General features: G+C 39.4%; 1 protein-coding gene across 3 annotated transcripts in view; it reads left to right on the top strand.

Moving 5' to 3' along the window:
* Kiaa1107 (KIAA1107 ortholog) overlaps positions 1–498 on the top strand; it is a 71,572-nt gene that overhangs the window by 47,905 nt on the left and 23,169 nt on the right. The gene's annotated exons all lie outside the window — the stretch shown is intronic.

A 498-nucleotide genomic window follows, 5' to 3' on the forward strand; every position in this document is an offset into this window, starting at 1 on the left:
AGTATACATGTATACATGTGTGTCCTTCATAGAGAGTATACATGTATACATGTGTGTCCTTCATAGAGAGTATACATGTATACATGTGTGTCCTTTATAGAGAGTATACATGTATAGATAATATATACTCTTACCCTCCAAAATCCGGGGGCAATTTTAATCTTGGTATGTGTTTTCCATAAAGTTCAAGGAGTTAGTTCTTAACTAGTTGTACCAATTGAGAAGGCATGTGGATTCAGATGTTACTTAAAATGTGTGGGTTCGTTGACGATGAACCATGGCTATGTAAAAATGTGCACATAATCAACTCGGGTTTAAGTACCTGTTTCTGTGGATGAGCTGTGCGTGCAGATGTGGGTGTGGGTGCGGGGATTCTTGCAAGCATCATGGCCAGCAAGGAAATAAGCCTTGAAAAGATGAGAATGAAAACTCAGTGTCTTAGTCAGGGTTTCTATTCCTGCACAAACATCATGACCAAGAAGCAAGTTGAGGAGGAAA

This window comes from Mus caroli, chromosome 5, assembly GCF_900094665.2.
Source record: "Mus caroli chromosome 5, CAROLI_EIJ_v1.1, whole genome shotgun sequence".
Classification (NCBI taxonomy): domain Eukaryota; kingdom Metazoa; phylum Chordata; class Mammalia; order Rodentia; family Muridae; genus Mus; species Mus caroli.